Below are 21,487 nucleotides of genomic sequence, written 5' to 3' on the forward strand. Positions count from 1 at the left end.
ATCAATATCGATGAGATGGAGAGATGCCGTCCCTCCTTCTAATACTCAATGGTTATATGACACGATGGCACATCTAACGTATGTTGAATGATCAATATCGATGAGATGGAGAGATGCTGTCCCTCCTTATCACACTCAATGGTTATATGACATGATGGCACATTTAACTTATGTTGAATTATCAATATCGATGAGATGGAGAGATGCCGTCCCTCCTTCTAATACTCAATGGTTATATGACACGATGGCACATCTAACGTATGTTGAATGATCAATATCGATGAGATGGAGAGATGCTGTCCCTCCTTCTCACACTCAATGGTTATATTTCACGATGGCACATCTAACTTATGTTGAATGATCAATATCGATGAGATGGAGAGATGCCGTCCCTCCTTCTCACACTCAATGGTTATATGACACAATGGCACATCTAACGTATGTTGAATGATCAATATCGATGAGATGGAGAGATGCCGTCCCTCCTTCTCACACTCAATGGTTATATGACACGATGGCACATCTAACTTATGTTGAATGATCAATATCGATGAGATGGAGAGATGCCGTCCCTCCTTCTCACACTCAATGGTTATATGACACGATGGCACATCTAACTTATGCTGAATGATCAATATCGATGAGATGGAGAGATGCCGTCCCTTCTTCTCACACTCAATGGTTATATGACACGATGGCACATCTAACTTATGCTGAATGATTAATATCGATGAGATGGAGAGATGCCGTCCCTCCTTCCCACACTCAATGGTTATATGACACGATGGCACATCTAACATGCTGAATGATCAATATCGATGAGCTGGAGAGATGCCGTCCCTCCTTCTCACACTCAATGTTTATATGACATGATGGCAAATCTAACTAATGTTGAATGATCAATATCGATGAGATGGAGAGATGCCGTCCCTCCTTCTCACACTCAATGGTTATATGACACAATGGCACATCTAACGTATGTTGAATGATCAATATCGATGAGATGGAGAGATGCCGTCCCTCCTTCTCACACTCAATGGTTATATGACACGATGGCACATCTAACTTATGTTGAATGATCAATATCGATGAGATGGAGAGATGCCGTCCCTCCTTCTCACACTCAATGGTTATATGACACGATGGCACATCTAACTTATGCTGAATGATCAATATCGATGAGATGGAGAGATGCCGTCCCTTCTTCTCACACTCAATGGTTATATGACACGATGGCACATCTAACTTATGCTGAATGATTAATATCGATGAGATGGAGAGATGCCGTCCCTCCTTCCCACACTCAATGATTATATGACACGATGGCACATCTAACATGCTGAATGATCAATATCGATGAGCTGGAGAGATGCCGTCCCTCCTTCTCACACTCAATGGTTATATGACATGATGGCAAATCTAACTAATGTTGAATGATCAATATCGATGAGATGGAGAGATGCCGTCCCTCCTTCTCACACTCAATGGTTATATGACACGATGGCACATCTAACTTATGCTGAATGATCAATATCGATGAGATGGAGAGATGCCGTCCCTCCTTCTCACACTCAATGGTTATATGACACGATGGCACATCTAACATGCTGAATGATCAATATCGATGAGATGGAGAGATGCCGTCCCTCCTTCTCACACTCAATGATTATATGACACGATGGCACATCTAACTTATGTTGAATGATCAATATCGATGAGATGGAGAGATGCCGTCCCTCCTTCTCACACTCAATGGTTATATGACACGATGGCACATCTAACTTATGTTGAATGATCAATATCGATGAGATGGAGAGATGCCGTCCCTCCTTCTCACACTCAATGGTTATATGACACGATGGCACATCTAACTTATGCTGAATGATCAATATCGATGAGATGGAGAGATGCCGTCCCTCCTTCTCACACTCAATGGTTATATGACACGATGGCACATCTAACTTATGCTGAATGATCAATATCGATGAGATGGAGAGATGCCGTCCGTCCTTCTCACACTCAATGGTTATATGACACGATGGCACATCTAACTTATGCTGAATAATCAATATCGATGAGATGGAGAGATGCCGTCCCTCCTTCTCACACTCAATGGTTATATGACACGATGGCACATCTAACGTATGTTGAATGATCAATATCGATGAGATGGAGAGATGCCGCCCTCCTTCTCACACTCAATGGTTATATGACACGATGGCACATCTAACGTATGTTGAATGATCAATATCGATGAGATGGAGAGATGCCGTCCCTCCTACTCACACTCAATGGTTATATGACACGATGGCACATCTAACTTATGCTGAATGATCAATATCGATGAGATGGAGAGATGCTGTCCCACCTTCTCACACTCAATGGTTATATGACACGATGGCACATCTAACTTATGCTGAATGATCAATATCGATGAGATGGAGAGATGCCGTCCCTCCTTCTCACACTCAATGGTTATATGACACGATGGCACATCCAACATGCTAAATGATCAATATTGATGAGATGCAGAGATGCCGTCCCTCCTTCTCACACTCAATGGTTATATGACACGATGGCACATCTAACGTATGTTGAATGATCAATATCGATGAGATGGAGAGATGCTGTCCCTCCTTCTCACACTCAATGGTTATATGACACGATGGCACATCTAACTTATGTTGGATGATCAATATCGATGAGATGGAGAGATGCCGTCCCTCCTTCTCACACTCAATGGTTATATGACACGATGGCACATCTAACGTATGTTGAATGATCAATATCGATGAGATGGAGAGATGCCGTCCCTCCTTCTCACACTCAATGGTTATATGACACGATGGCACATTTAACTTATGTTGAATGATCAATATCGATGAGATGGAGAGATGCCGTCCCTCCTTCTAATACTCAATGGTTATATGACACGATGGCACATCTAACGTATGTTGAATGATCAATATCGATGAGATGGAGAGATGCTGTCCCTCCTTATCACACTCAATGGTTATATGACATGATGGCACATTTAACTTATGTTGAATTATCAATATCGATGAGATGGAGAGATGCCGTCCCTCCTTCTAATACTCAATGGTTATATGACACGATGGCACATCTAACGTATGTTGAATGATCAATATCGATGAGATGGAGAGATGCTGTCCCTCCTTCTCACACTCAATGGTTATATTTCACGATGGCACATCTAACTTATGTTGAATGATCAATATCGATGAGATGGAGAGATGCCGTCCCTCCTTCTCACACTCAATGGTTATATGACACAATGGCACATCTAACGTATGTTGAATGATCAATATCGATGAGATGGAGAGATGCCGTCCCTCCTTCTCACACTCAATGGTTATATGACACGATGGCACATCTAACTTATGTTGAATGATCAATATCGATGAGATGGAGAGATGCCGTCCCTCCTTCTCACACTCAATGGTTATATGACACGATGGCACATCTAACTTATGCTGAATGATCAATATCGATGAGATGGAGAGATGCCGTCCCTTCTTCTCACACTCAATGGTTATATGACACGATGGCACATCTAACTTATGCTGAATGATTAATATCGATGAGATGGAGAGATGCCGTCCCTCCTTCCCACACTCAATGGTTATATGACACGATGGCACATCTAACATGCTGAATGATCAATATCGATGAGCTGGAGAGATGCCGTCCCTCCTTCTCACACTCAATGTTTATATGACATGATGGCAAATCTAACTAATGTTGAATGATCAATATCGATGAGATGGAGAGATGCCGTCCCTCCTTCTCACACTCAATGGTTATATGACACGATGGCACATCTAACTTATGCTGAATGATCAATATCGATGAGATGGAGAGATGCCGTCCCTCCTTCTCACACTCAATGGTTATATGACACGATGGCACATCTAACATGCTGAATGATCAATATCGATGAGATGGAGAGATGCCGTCCCTCCTTCTCACACTCAATGATTATATGACACGATGGCACATCTAACTTATGTTGAATGATCAATATCGATGAGATGGAGAGATGCCGTCCCTCCTTCTCACACTCAATGGTTATATGACACGATGGCACATCTAACTTATGTTGAATGATCAATATCGATGAGATGGAGAGATGCCGTCCCTCCTTCTCACACTCAATGGTTATATGACACGATGGCACATCTAACTTATGCTGAATGATAAATATCGATGAGATGGAGAGATGCCGTCCCTCCTTCTCACACTCAATGGTTATATGACACGATGGCACATCTAACTTATGCTGAATGATCAATATCGATGAGATGGAGAGATGCCGTCCCTCCTTCTCACACTCAATGGTTATATGACACGATGGCACATCTAACTTATGCTGAATGATCAATATCGATGAGATGGAGAGATGCCGTCCCTCCTTCTCACACTCAATGGTTATATGACACGATGGCACATCTAACGTATGTTGAATGATCAATATCGATGAGATGGAGAGATGCCGCCCTCCTTGTCACACTCAATGGTTATATGACACGATGGCACATCTAACGTATGTTGAATGATCAATATCGATGAGATGGAGAGATGCCGTCCCTCCTACTCACACTCAATGGTTATATGACACGATGGCACATCTAACTTATGCTGAATGATCAATATCGATGAGATGGAGAGATGCTGTCCCACCTTCTCACACTCAATGGTTATATGACACGATGGCACATCTAACTTATGCTGAATGATCAATATCGATGAGATGGAGAGATGCCGTCCCTCCTTCTCACACTCAATGGTTATATGACACGATGGCACATCCAACATGCTAAATGATCAATATTGATGAGATGCAGAGATGCCGTCCCTCCTTCTCACACTCAATGGTTATATGACACGATGGCACATCTAACGTATGTTGAATGATCAATATCGATGAGATGGAGAGATGCTGTCCCTCCTTCTCACACTCAATGGTTATATGACACGATGGCACATCTAACTTATGTTGGATGATCAATATCGATGAGATGGAGAGATGCCGTCCCTCCTTCTCACACTCAATGGTTATATGACACGATGGCACATCTAACGTATGTTGAATGATCAATATCGATGAGATGGAGAGATGCCGTCCCTCCTTCTCACACTCAATTGTTATATGACACGATGGCACATTTAACTTATGTTGAATGATCAATATCGATGAGATGGAGAGATGCCGTCCCTCCTTCTAATACTCAATGGTTATATGACACGATGGCACATCTAACGTATGTTGAATGATCAATATCGATGAGATGGAGAGATGCTGTCCCTCCTTCTCACACTCAATGGTTATATGTCACGATGGCACATCTAACTTATGTTGAATGATCAATATCGATGAGATGGAGAGATGCCGTCCCTCCTTCTCACACTCAATGGTTATATGACACAATGGCACATCTAACGTATGTTGAATGATCAATATCGATGAGATGGAGAGATGCCGTCCCTCCTTCTCACACTCAATGGGTATATGACACGATGGCACATCTAACTTATGCTGAATGATCAATATCGATGAGATGGAGAGATGCCGTCCCTCCTTCTCACACTCAATGGTTATATGACACGATGGCACATCTCACTTATGCTGAATGATCAATATCGATGAGATGGAGAGATGCCGTCCCTTCTTCTCACACTCAATGGTTATATGACACGATGGCACATCTAACCTATGCTGAATGATCAATATCGATGAGATGGAGAGATGCCGTCCCTCCTTCTCACACTCAATGGTTATATGACACGATGGCACATCTAACTTATGCTGAATGATCAATACCGATGAGATGGAGAGATGCCGTCCCTCCTTCTCACACTCAATGGTTATATGACACGATGGCACATCTAACATGCTGAATGATCAATATCGATGAGATGGAGAGATGCCGTCCCTCCTTCTCACACTCAATGATTATATGACACGATGGCACATCTAACTTATGTTGAATGATCAATATCGATGAGATGGAGAGATGCCGTCCCTCCTTCTCACACTCAATGGTTATATGACACGATGGCACATCTAACTTATGTTGAATGATCAATATCGATGAGATGGAGAGATGCCGTCCCTCCTTCTCACACTCAATGGTTATATGACACGATGGCACATCTAACTTATGCTGAATGATAAATATCGATGAGATGGAGAGATGCCGTCCCTCCTTCTCACACTCAATGGTTATATGACACGATGGCACATCTAACTTATGCTGAATGATAAATATCGATGAGATGGAGAGATGCCGTCCCTCCTTCTCACACTCAATGGTTATATGACACGATGGCACATCTAACTTATGCTGAATGATCAATATCGATGAGATGGAGAGATGCCGTCCCTCCTTCTCACACTCAATGGTTATATGACACGATGGCACATCTAACGTATGTTGAATGATCAATATCGATGAGATGGAGAGATGCCGCCCTCCTTCTCACACTCAATGGTTATATGACACGATGGCACATCTAACGTATGTTGAATGACCAATATCGATGAGATGGAGAGATGCCGTCCCTCCTACTCACACTCAATGGTTATATGACACGATGGCACATCTAACTTATGCTGAATGATCAATATCGATGAGATGGAGAGATGCTGTCCCACCTTCTCACACTCAATGGTTATATGACACGATGGCACATCTAACTTATGCTGAATGATCAATATCGATGAGATGGAGAGATGCCGTCCCTCCTTCTCACACTCAATGGTTATATGACACGATGGCACATCTAACTTATGTTGAATGATCAATATCGATGAGATGGAGAGATGCCGTCCCTCCTACTCACACTCAATGGTTATATGACACGATGGCACATCTAACTTATGTTGAATGATCAATATCGATGAGATGGAGAGATGCCGTCCCTCCTACTCACACTCAATGGTTATATGACACGATGGCACATCTAACATGCTGAATGATCAATATTGATGAGATGGAGAGATGCCGTCCCTCCTACTCACACTCAATGGTTATATGACACGATGGCACATCTAACTTATGCTGAATGATCAATATCGATGAGATGGAGAGATGCCGTCCCTCCTTCTCACACTCAATGGTTATATGACACGATGGCACATCTAACATGCTGAATGATCAATATTGATGAGATGGAGAGATGCCGTCCCTCCTACTCACACTCAATGGTTATATGACACGATGGCACATCTAACATGCTAAATGATCAATATTGATGAGATGCAGAGATACCGTCCCTCCTTCTCACACTCAATGGTTATATGACACGATGGCACATCTAACTTATGCTGAATGATCAATATCGATGAGATGGAGAGATGCCGTCCCTCCTTCTCACACTCAATGGTTATATGACACGATGGCACATCTAACATGCTGAATGATCAATATTGATGAAATGGAGAGATGCCGTCCCTCCTACTCACACTCAATGGTTATATGACACGATGGCACATCTAACATGCTGAATGATCAATATTGATGAGATGCAGAGATGCCGTCCCTCCTTCTCAAACTCAATGGTTATATGACACGATGGCATATCTAACTTATGCTGAATGATCAATATCGATGAGATGGAGAGATGCCGTCCCTCGTACTCACACTCAATAGTTATATGACACGATGGCACATCTAACATGCTGAATGATCAATATTGATGAGATGGAGAGATGCCGTCCCTCCTTCTCACACTCAATGGTTATATGACACGATGGCACATCTAAATTATGTTGAATGATCAATATCGATGAGATGGAGAGATGCCGTCCCTCCTACTCACACTCAATGGTTATATGTCACGATGGCACATCTAACTTATGTTGAATGATCAATATCGATGAGATGGAGAGATGCCGTCCCTCCTTCTCACACTAAATGGTTATATGACACAATGGCACATCTAACATATGTTGAATGATCAATATCGATGAGATGGAGAGATGCCGTCCCTCCTTCTCACACTCAATGGTTATATGACACGATGGCACATCTAACTTATGTTGAATGATCAATATCGATGAGATGGAGAGATGCCGTCCCTCCTTCTCACACTCAATGGTTATATGACACGATGGCACATCTAACTTATGCTGAATGATCAATATCGATGAGATGGAGAGATGCCGTCCCTCCTTCTCACACTCAATGGTTATATGACACGATGGCACATCTAACTTATGCTGAATGATCAATATCGATGAGATGGAGAGATGCCGTCCCTCCTTCCCACACTCAATGGTTATATGACACGATGGCACATCTAACATGCTGAATGATCAATATCGATGAGATGGAGAGATGCCGTCCCTCCTTCTCACACTCAATGGTTATATGACACGATGGCACATCTAACTTATGCTGAATGATCAATATCGATGAGATGGAGAGATGCCGTCCCTCCTTCTCACACTCAATGGTTATATGACACGATGGCACATCTAACTTATGCTGAATGATCAATATCGATGAGATGGAGAGATGCCGTCCCTCCTTCTCACACTCAATGGTTATATGACACGATGGCACATCTAACGTATGTTGAATGATAAATATCGATGAGATGGAGAGATGACGCCCTCCTTCTCACACTCAATGGTTATATGACACGATGGCACATCTAACGTATGTTGAATGATCAATATCGATGAGATGGAGAGATGCCGTCCCTCCTACTCACACTCAATATTTATATGACACGATGGCACATCTAACTTATGCTGAATGATCAATATCGATGAGATGGAGAGATGCTGTCCCACCTTCTCACACTCAATGGTTATATGACACGATGGCACATCTAACTTATGCTGAATGATCAATATCGATGAGATGGAGAGATGCCGTCCCTCCTTCTCACACTCAATGGTTATATGACACGATGGCACATCTAACTTATGTTGAATGATCAATATCGATGAGATGGAGAGATGCCGTCCCTCCTACTCACACTCAATGGTTATATACCACGATGGCACATCTAACTTATGTTGAATGATCAATATCGATGAGATGGAGAGATGCCGTCCCTCCTACTCACACTCAATGGTTATATGACACGATGGCACATCTAACATGTTGAATGATCAATATCGATGAGATGGAGAGATGCCGTCCCTCCTTCTAATACTCAATGGTTATATGACACGATGGCACATCTAACGTATGTTGAATGATCAACATCGATGAGATGGAGAGATGCTGTCCCTCCTTCTCACACTCAATGGTTACATGTCACGATGGCACATCTAACTTATGTTGAATGATCAATATCGATGAGATGGAGAGATGCCGTCCCTCCTTCTCACACTCAATGGTTATATGACACAATGGCACATCTAACGTATGTTGAATGATCAATATCGATGAGATGGAGAGATGCCGTCCCTCCTTCTCACACTCAATGGTTATATGACACGATGGCACATCTAACTTATGTTGAATGATCAATATCGATGAGATGGAGAGATGCCGTCCCTCCTTCTCACACTCAATGGTTATATGACACGATGGTACATCTAACTTATGTTGAATGATCAATACCGATGAGATGGAGAGATGCCGTCCCTCCTTCTCACACTCAAATGTTATATGACACGATGGCACATCTAACGTATGTTGAATGATCAATATCGATGAGATGGAGAGATGCTGTCCCTCCTTCTCACACTGAATGGTTATATGACACGATGGCACATCTAACTTATGTTGAATGATCAATATCGATGAGATGGAGAGATGCCGTCCCTCCTTCTCACACTCAATGGTTATATGACACGATGGCACATCTAACGTATGTTGAATGATCAATATCGATGAGATGGAGAGATGCTGTCCCTCCTTCTCACACTCAATGGTTATATGACACGATGGCACATCTAACTTATGTTGGATGATCAATATCGATGAGATGGAGAGATGCCGTCCCTCCTTCTCATACTCAATGGTTATATGACACGATGGCACATCTAACGTATGTTGAATGATCAATATCGATGAGATGGAGAGATGCCGTCCCTCCTTCTCACACTCAATGGTTATATGACACGATGGCACATTTAACTTATGTTGAATGATCAATATCGATGAGATGGAGAGATGCCGTCCCTCCTTCTAATACTCAATGGTTATATGACACGATGGCACATCTAACGTATGTTGAATGATCAATATCGATGAGATGGAGAGATGCTGTCCCTCCTTCTCACACTCAATGGTTATATGTCACGATGGCACATCTAACTTATGTTGAATGATCAATATCGATGAGATGGAGAGATGCCGTCCCTCCTTCTCACACTCAATGGTTATATGACACGATGGCACATCTAACATGCTGAATGATCAATATCGATGAGCTGGAGAGATGCCGTCCCTCCTTCTCACACTCAATGGTTATATGACATGATGGCAAATCTAACTAATGTTGAATGATCAATATCGATGAGATGGAGAGATGCCGTCCCTCCTTCTCACACTCAATGATTATATGACACGATGGCACATCTAACTTATGTTGAATGATCAATATCGATGAGATGGAGAGATGCCGTCCCTCCTTCTCACACTCAATGGTTATATGACACGATGGCACATCTAACTTATGTTGAATGATCAATATCGATGAGATGGAGAGATGCCGTCCCTCCTTCTCACACTCAATGGTTATATGATACGATGGCACATCTAACTTATGCTGAATGATAAATATCGATGAGATGGAGAGATGCCGTCCCTCCTTCTCACACTCAATGGTTATATGACACGATGGCACATCTAACTTATGCTGAATGATCAATATCGATGAGATGGAGAGATGCCGTCCCTCCTTCTCACACTCAATGGTTATATGACACGATGGCACATCTAACTTATGCTGAATGATCAATATCGATGAGATGGAGAGATGCCGTCCCTCCTTCTCACACTCAATGGTTATATGACACGATGGCACATCTAACGTATGTTGAATGATCAATATCGATGAGATGGAGAGATGCCGCCCTCCTTCTCACACTCAATGGTTATATGACAAGATGGCACATCTAACGTATGTTGAATGATCAATATCGATGAGATGGAGAGATGCCGTCCCTCCTACTCACACTCAATGGTTATATGACACGATGGCACATCTAACTTATGCTGAATGATCAATATCGATGAGATGGAGAGATGCTGTCCCACCTTCTCACACTCAATGGTTATATGACACGATGGCACATCTAACTTATGCTGAATGATCAATATCGATGAGATGGAGAGATGCCGTCCCTCCTTCTCACACTCAATGGTTATATGACACGATGGCACATCCAACATGCTAAATGATCAATATTGATGAGATGCAGAGATGCCGTCCCTCCTTCTCACACTCAATGGTTATATGACACGATGGCACATCTAACGTATGTTGAATGATCAATATCGATGAGATGGAGAGATGCTGTCCCTCCTTCTCACACTCAATGGTTATATGACACGATGGCACATCTAACTTATGTTGGATGATCAATATCGATGAGATGGAGAGATGCCGTCCCTCCTTCTCACACTCAATGGTTATATGACACGATGGCACATCTAACGTATGTTGAATGATCAATATCGATGAGATGGAGAGATGCCGTCCCTCCTTCTCACACTCAATGGTTATATGACACGATGGCACATTTAACTTATGTTGAATGATCAATATCGATGAGATGGAGAGATGCCGTCCCTCCTTCTAATACTCAATGGTTATATGACACGATGGCACATCTAACGTATGTTGAATGATCAATATCGATGAGATGGAGAGATGCTGTCCCTCCTTATCACACTCAATGGTTATATGTCACGATGGCACATCTAACTTATGTTGAATGATCAATATCGATGAGATGGAGAGATGCCGTCCCTCCTTCTCACACTCAATGGTTATATGACACAATGGCACATCTAACGTATGTTGAATGATCAATATCGATGAGATGGAGAGATGCCGTCCCTCCTTCTCACACTCAATGGTTATATGACACGATGGCACATCTAACTTATGTTGAATGATCAATATCAATGAGATGGAGAGATGCCGTCCCTCCTTCTCACACTCAATGGTTATATGACACAATGGCACATCTAACTTATGCTGAATGATCAATATCGATGAGATGGAGAGATGCCGTCCCTTCTTCTCACACTCAATGGTTATATGACACGATGGCACATCTAACTTATGCTGAATGATTAATATCGATGAGATGGAGAGATGCCGTCCCTCCTTCCCACACTCAATGGTTATATGACACGATGGCACATCTAACATGCTGAATGATCAATATCGATGAGCTGGAGAGATGCCATCCCTCCTTCTCACACTCAATGGTTATATGACATGATGGCAAATCTAACTTATGTTGAATGATCAATATCGATGAGATGGAGAGATGCCGTCCCTCCTTCTCACACTCAATGGTTATATGACACGATGGCACATCTAACTTATGCTGAATGATCAATACCGATGAGATGGAGAGATGCCGTCCCTCCTTCTCACACTCAATGGTTATATGACACGATGGCACATCTAACATGCTGAATGATCAATATCGATGAGATGGAGAGATGCCGTCCCTCCTTCTCACACTCAATGATTATATGACACGATGGCACATCTAACTTATGTTGAATGATCAATATCGATGAGATGGAGAGATGCCGTCCCTCCTTCTCACACTCAATGGTTATATGACACGATGGCACATCTAACTTATGTTGAATGATCAATATCGATGAGATGGAGAGATCCCGTCCCTCCTTCTCACACTCAATGGTTATATGACACTATGGCACATCTAACTTATGCTGAATGATAAATATCGATGAGATGGAGAGATGCCGTCCCTCCTTCTCACACTCAATGGTTATATGACACGATGGCACATCTAACTTATGCTGAATGATCAATATCGATGAGATGGAGAGATGCCGTCCCTCCTTCTCACACTCAATGGTTATATGACACGATGGCACATCTAACTTATGCTGAATGATCAATATCGATGAGATGGAGAGATGCCGTCCCTCCTTCTCACACTCAATGGTTATATGACACGATGGCACATCTAACGTATGTTGAATGATCAATATCGATGAGATGGAGAGATGCCGCCCTCCTTCTCACACTCAATGGTTATATGACACGATGGCACATCTAACGTATGTTGAATGATCAATATCGATGAGATGGAGAGATGCCGTCCCTCCTACTCACACTCAATGGTTATATGACACGATGGCACATCTAACTTATGCTGAATGATCAATATCGATGAGATGGAGAGATGCTGTCCCACCTTCTCACACTCAATGGTTATATGACACGATGGCACATCTAACTTATGCTGAATGATCAATATCGATGAGATGGAGAGATGCCGTCCCTCCTTCTCACACTTAATGGTTATATGACACGATGGCACATCTAACTTATGTTGAATGATCAATATCGATGAGATGGAGAGATGCCGTCCCTCCTACTCACACTCAATGGTTATACGACACGATGGCACATCTAACTTATGTTGAATGATCAATATCGATGAGATGGAGAGATGCCGTCCCTCCTACTCACACTCAATGGTTATATGACACGATGGCACATCTAACATGCTGAATGATCAATATTGATGAGATGGAGAGATGCCGTCCCTCCTACTCACACTCAATGGTTATATGACACGATGGCACATCTAACTTATGCTGAATGATCAATATCGATGAGATGGAGAGATGCCGTCCCTCCTTCTCACACTCAATGGTTATATGACACGATGGCACATCTAACATGCTGAATGATCAATATTGATGAGATGGAGAGATGCCGTCCCTCCTACTCACACTCAATGGTTATATGACACGATGGCACATCTAACATGCTAAATGATCAATATTGATGAGATGCAGAGATACCGTCCCTCCTTCTCACACTCAATGGTTATATGACACGATGGCACATCTAACTTATGCTGAATGATCAATATCGATGAGATGGAGAGATGCCGTCCCTCCTTCTCACACTCAATGGTTATATGACACGATGGCACATCTAACATGCTGAATGATCAATATTGATGAAATGGAGAGATGCCGTCCCTCCTTCTCATACTCAATGGTTATATGTCACGATGGCACATCTAAAGTATGTTGAATGATCAATATCGATGAGATGGAGAGATGCTGTCCCTCCTTCTCACACTCAATGGTTATATGTCACGATGGCACATCTAACTTATGTTGAATGATCAATATCGATGAGATGGAGAGATGCCGTCCCTCCTTCTCACACTCAATGGTTATATGACACAATGGCACATCTAACGTATGTTGAATGATCAATATCGATGAGATGGAGAGATGCCGTCCCTCCTTCTCACACTCAATTGTTATATGACACGATGGCACATCTAACTTATGCTGAATGATCAATATCGATGAGATGGAGAGATGCCGTCCCTCCTTCTCACACTCAATGGTTATATGACACGATGGCACATCTAACTTATGCTGAATGATCAATATCGATGAGATGGAGAGATGCCGTCCCTTCTTCTCACACTCAATGGTTATATGACACGATGGCACATCTAACCTATGCTGAATGATCAATATCGATGAGATGGAGAGATGCCGTCCCTCCTTCTCACACTCAATGGTTATATGACACGATGGCACATCTAACTTATGCTGAATGATCAATACCGATGAGATGGAGAGATGCCGTCCCTCCTTCTCACACTCAATGGTTATATGACACGATGGCACATCTAACATGCTGAATGATCAATATCGATGAGATGGAGAGATGCCGTCCCTCCTTCTCACACTCAATGATTATATGACACGATGGCACATCTAACTTATGTTGAATGATCAATATCGATGAGATGGAGAGATGCCGTCCCTCCTTCTCACACTCAATGGTTATATGACACGATGGCACATCTAACTTATGTTGAATGATCAATATCGATGAGATGGAGAGATGCCGTCCCTCCTTCTCACACTCAATGGTTATATGACACGATGGCACATCTAACTTATGCTGAATGATAAATATCGATGAGATGGAGAGATGCCGTCCCTCCTTCTCACACTCAATGGTTATATGACACGATGGCACATCTAACTTATGCTGAATGATCAATATCGATGAGATGGAGAGATGCCGTCCCTCCTTCTCACACTCAATGGTTATATGACACGATGGCACATCTAACTTATGCTGAATGATCAATATCGATGAGATGGAGAGATGCCGTCCCTCCTTCTCACACTCAATGGTTATATGACACGATGGCACATCTAACGTATGTTGAATGATCAATATCGATGAGATGGAGAGATGCCGCCCTCCTTCTCACACTCAATGGTTATATGACACGATGGCACATCTAACGTATGTTGAATGATCAATATCGATGAGATGGAGAGATGCCGTCCCTCCTACTCACACTCAATGGTTATATGACACGATGGCACATCTAACTTATGCTGAATGATCAATATCGATGAGATGGAGAGATGCTGTCCCACCTTCTCACACTCAATGGTTATATGACACGATGGCACATCTAACTTATGCTGAATGATCAATATCGATGAGATGGAGAGATGCCGTCCCTCCTTCTCACACTCAATGGTTATATGACACGATGGCACATCTAACTTATGTTGAATGATCAATATCGATGAGATGGAGAGATGCCGTCCCTCCTACTCACACTCAATGGTTATATGACACGATGGCACATCTAACTTATGTTGAATGATCAATATCGATGAGATGGAGAGATGCCGTCCCTCCTACTCACACTCAATGGTTATATGACACGATGGAACATCTAACATGCTGAATGATCAATATTGATGAGATGGAGAGATGCCGTCCCTCCTACTCACACTCAATGGTTATATGACACGATGGCACATCTAACTTATGCTGAATGATCAATATCGATGAGATGGAGAGATGCCGTCCCTCCTTCTCACACTCAATGGTTATATGACACGATGGCACATCTAACATGCTGAATGATCAATATTGATGAGATGGAGAGATGCCGTCCCTCCTACTCACACTCAATGGTTATATGACACGATGGCACATCTAACATGCTAAATGATCAATATTGATGAGATGCAGAGATACCGTCCCTCCTTCTCACACTCAATGGTTATATGACACGATGGCACATCTAACTTATGCTGAATGATCAATATCGATGAGATGGAGAGATGCCGTCCCTCCTTCTCACACTCAATGGTTATATGACACGATGGCACATCTAACGTATGTTGAATGATAAATATCGATGAGATGGAGAGATGCCGCCCTCCTTCTCACACTCAATGGTTATATGACACGATGGCACATCTAACGTATGTTGAATGATCAATATCGATAAGATGGAGAGATGCCGTCCCTCCTACTCACACTCAATATTTATATGACACGATGGCACATCTAACTTATGCTGAATGATCAATATCGATGAGATGGAGAGATGCTGTCCCACCTTCTCACACTCAATGGTTATATGACACGATGGCACATCTAACTTATGCTGAATGATCAATATCGATGAGATGGAGAGATGCTGTCCCACCTTCTCACACTCAATGGTTATATGACACGATGGCACATCTAACGTATGTTGAATGATCAATATCGATGAGATGGAGAGATGCCGCCCTCCTTCTCACACTCAATGGTTATATGACACGATGGCACATCTAACGTATGTTGAATGATCAATATCGATGAGATGGAGAGATGCCGTCCCTCCTACTCACACTCAATGGTTATATGACACGATGGCACATCTAACTTATGCTGAATGATCAATATCGATGAGATGGAGAGATGCTGTCCCACCTTCTCACACTCAATGGTTATATGACACGATGGCACATCTAACTTATGCTGAATGATCAATATCGATGAGATGGAGAGATGCCGTCCCTCCTTCTCACACTTAATGGTTATATGACACGATGGCACATCTAACTTATGTTGAATGATCAATATCGATGAGATGGAGAGATGCCGTCCCTCCTACTCACACTCAATGGTTATACGACACGATGGCACATCTAACTTATGTTGAATGATCAATATCGATGAGATGGAGAGATGCCGTCCCTCCTACTCACACTCAATGGTTATATGACACGATGGCACATCTAACATGCTGAATGATCAATATTGATGAGATGGAGAGATGCCGTCCCTCCTACTCACACTCAATGGTTATATGACACGATGGCACATCTAACTTATGCTGAATGATCAATATCGATGAGATGGAGAGATGCCGTCCCTCCTTCTCACACTCAATGGTTATATGACACGATGGCACATCTAACATGCTGAATGATCAATATTGATGAGATGGAGAGATGCCGTCCCTCCTACTCACACTCAATGGTTATATGACACGATGGCACATCTAACATGCTAAATGATCAATATTGATGAGATGCAGAGATACCGTCCCTCCTTCTCACACTCAATGGTTATATGACACGATGGCACATCTAACTTATGCTGAATGATCAATATCGATGAGATGGAGAGATGCCGTCCCTCCTTCTCACACTCAATGGTTATATGACACGATGGCACATCTAACATGCTGAATGATCAATATTGATGAAATGGAGAGATGCCGTCCCTCCTTCTCATACTCAATGGTTATATGTCACGATGGCACATCTAAAGTATGTTGAATGATCAATATCGATGAGATGGAGAGATGCTGTCCCTCCTTCTCACACTCAATGGTTATATGTCACGATGGCACATCTAACTTATGTTGAATGATCAATATCGATGAGATGGAGAGATGCCGTCCCTCCTTCTCACACTCAATGGTTATATGACACAATGGCACATCTAACGTATGTTGAATGATCAATATCGATGAGATGGAGAGATGCCGTCCCTCCTTCTCACACTCAATGGTTATATGACACGATGGCACATCTAACTTATGCTGAATGATCAATATCGATGAGATGGAGAGATGCCGTCCCTCCTTCTCACACTCAATGGTTATATGACACGATGGCACATCTAACTTATGCTGAATGATCAATATCGATGAGATGGAGAGATGCCGTCCCTTCTTCTCACACTCAATGGTTATATGACACGATGGCACATCTAACCTATGCTGAATGATCAATATCGATGAGATGGAGAGATGCCGTCCCTCCTTCTCACACTCAATGGTTATATGACACGATGGCACATCTAACTTATGCTGAATGATCAATACCGATGAGATGGAGAGATGCCGTCCCTCCTTCTCACACTCAATGGTTATATGACACGATGGCACATCTAACATGCTGAATGATCAATATCGATGAGATGGAGAGATGCCGTCCCTCCTTCTCACACTCAATGATTATATGACACGATGGCACATCTAACTTATGTTGAATGATCAATATCGATGAGATGGAGAGATGCCGTCCCTCCTTCTCACACTCAATGGTTATATGACACGATGGCACATCTAACTTATGTTGAATGATCAATATCGATGAGATGGAGAGATGCCGTCCCTCCTTCTCACACTCAATGGTTATATGACACGATGGCACATCTAACTTATGCTGAATGATAAATATCGATGAGATGGAGAGATGCCGTCCCTCCTTCTCACACTCAATGGTTATATGACACGATGGCACATCTAACTTATGCTGAATGATCAATATCGATGAGATGGAGAGATGCCGTCCCTCCTTCTCACACTCAATGGTTATATGACACGATGGCACATCTAACTTATGCTGAATGATCAATATCGATGAGATGGAGAGATGCCGTCCCTCCTTCTCACACTCAATGGTTATATGACACGATGGCACATCTAACGTATGTTGAATGATCAATATCGATGAGATGGAGAGATGCCGCCCTCCTTCTCACACTCAATGGTTATATGACACGATGGCACATCTAACGTATGTTGAATGATCAATATCGATGAGATGGAGAGATGCCGTCCCTCCTACTCACACTCAATGGTTATATGACACGATGGCACATCTAACTTATGCTGAATGATCAATATCGATGAGATGGAGAGATGCTGTCCCACCTTCTCACACTCAATGGTTATATGACACGATGGCACATCTAACTTATGCTGAATGATCAATATCGATGAGATGGAGAGATGCCGTCCCTCCTTCTCACACTCAATGGTTATATGACACGATGGCACATCTAACTTATGTTGAATGATCAATATCGATGAGATGGAGAGATGCCGTCCCTCCTACTCACACTCAATGGTTATATGACACGATGGCACATCTAACTTATGTTGAATGATCAATATCGATGAGATGGAGAGATGCCGTCCCTCCTACTCACACTCAATGGTTATATGACACGATGGAACATCTAACATGCTGAATGATCAATATTGATGAGATGGAGAGATGCCGTCCCTCCTACTCACACTCAATGGTTATATGACACGATGGCACATCTAACTTATGCTGAATGATCAATATCGATGAGATGGAGAGATGCCGTCCCTCCTTCTCACACTCAATGGTTATATGACACGATGGCACATCTAACATGCTGAATGATCAATATTGATGAGATGGAGAGATGCCGTCCCTCCTACTCACACTCAATGGTTATATGACACGATGGCACATCTAACATGCTAAATGATCAATATTGATGAGATGCAGAGATACCGTCCCTCCTTCTCACACTCAATGGTTATATGACACGATGGCACATCTAACTTATGCTGAATGATCAATATCGATGAGATGGAGAGATGCCGTCCCTCCTTCTCACACTCAATGGTTATATGACACGATGGCACATCTAACGTATGTTGAATGATAAATATCGATGAGATGGAGAGATGCCGCCCTCCTTCTCACACTCAATGGTTATATGACACGATGGCACATCTAACGTATGTTGAATGATCAATATCGATAAGATGGAGAGATGCCGTCCCTCCTACTCACACTCAATATTTATATGACACGATGGCACATCTAACTTATGCTGAATGATCAATATCGATGAGATGGAGAGATGCTGTCCCACCTTCTCACACTCAATGGTTATATGACACGATGGCACATCTAACTTATGCTGAATGATCAATATCGATGAGATGGAGAGATGCCGTCCCTCCTTCTCACACTCAATGGTTATATGACACGATGGCACATCTAACTTATGTTGAATGATCAATATCGATGAGATGGAGAGATGCCGTCCCTCCTACTCACACTCAATGGTTATATACCACGATGGCACATCTAACTTATGTTGAATGATCAATATCGATGAGATGGAGAGATGCCGTCCCTCCTACTCACACTCAATGGTTATATGACACGATGGCACATCTAACATGTTGAATGATCAATATCGATGAGATGGAGAGATGCCGTCCCTCCTTCTAATACTCAATGGTTATATGACACGATGGCACATCTAACGTATGTTGAATGATCAACATCGATGAGATGGAGAGATGCTGTCCCTCCTTCTCACACTCAATGGTTACATGTCACGATGGCACATCTAACTTATGTTGAATGATCAATATCGATGAGATGGAGAGATGCCGTCCCTCCTTCTCACACTCAATGGTTATATGACACAATGGCACATCTTACGTATGTTGAATGATCAATATCGATGAGATGGAGAGATGCCGTCCCTCCTTCTCACACTCAATGGTTATATGACACGATGGCACATCTAACTTATGTTGAATGATCAATATCGATGAGATGGAGAGATGCCGTCCCTCCTTCTCACACTCAATGGTTATATGACACGATGGTACATCTAACTTATGTTCAATGATCAATACCGATGAGATGGAGAGATGCCGTCCCTCCTTCTCACACTCAAATGTTATATGACACGATGGCACATCTAACGTATGTTGAATGATCAATATCGATGAGATGGAGAGATGCTGTCCCTCCTTCTCACACTGAATGGTTATATGACACGATGGCACATCTAACGTATGTTGAATGATCAATATCGATGAGATGGAGAGATGCTGTCCCACCTTCTCACACTCAATGGTTATATGTCACGATGGCACATCTAACTTATGTTGAATGATCAATATCGATGAGATGGAGAGATGCCGTCCCTCCTTCTCACACTCAATGGTTATATGACACAATGGCACATCTAACGTATGTTGAATGATCAATATCGATGAGATGGAGAGATGCCGTCCCTCCTTCTCACACTCAATGGTTATATGACACGATGGCACATCTAACTTATGTTGAATGATCAATATCAATGAGATGGAGAGATGCCGTCCCTCCTTCTCACACTCAATGGTTATATGACA

General features: G+C 42.5%; 1 protein-coding gene across 3 annotated transcripts in view; it reads right to left on the minus strand.

Annotated features, from left to right (window-relative positions):
* The window catches only part of LOC138748290 (chloride anion exchanger-like), a 257,498-nt gene that overhangs the window by 31,616 nt on the left and 204,395 nt on the right, over positions 1-21,487 (minus strand). The window lies entirely within an intron of this gene.

The sequence above is a fragment of the Narcine bancroftii genome, chromosome 13, assembly GCF_036971445.1.
Source record: "Narcine bancroftii isolate sNarBan1 chromosome 13, sNarBan1.hap1, whole genome shotgun sequence".
Classification (NCBI taxonomy): Eukaryota; Metazoa; Chordata; class Chondrichthyes; order Torpediniformes; family Narcinidae; genus Narcine; species Narcine bancroftii.